The sequence below is a fragment of the Plasmopara halstedii genome, assembly GCF_900000015.1.
Source record: "Plasmopara halstedii genome assembly, contig: Scaffold_470, whole genome shotgun sequence".
NCBI classification, from domain to species: Eukaryota; Oomycota; class Peronosporomycetes; order Peronosporales; family Peronosporaceae; genus Plasmopara; species Plasmopara halstedii.
In genome coordinates, this window is record NW_020187390.1 from 221,288 (window position 1) to 221,661 (window position 374).

Below are 374 nucleotides of genomic sequence, written 5' to 3' on the forward strand. Positions count from 1 at the left end.
CGGTGTCACGCTTCTTGACTTCGATAGCGTGGAACGCTGCTTAGGGCAAGACCAAGCCACTCACACAAGTCCTTCTGGTTCTTTAAAATCGGCCAATCTACAATGGCCTTGACCTTAGCGGGATCCATTCGAAGGCCACGCTTTCCAATGAAGCACCCCAAAAAGGAAATCTCTTCTGCGCCAAACATGCACTTGTCTGCATTGGCGTACAGTTTGTTCGTGCGCATGCACTCGAGCACTGCTCTTAGATAGACGATGTGGTTCTCCTCATCCATCCTCCCGTTCTCCGCACGACTGTGAACGAAAATGTCGTCAGAGTATGCCTGTGCATACGCCCTGTGGGGCCTGAACAACTGCGTCACAAGACGATTAAA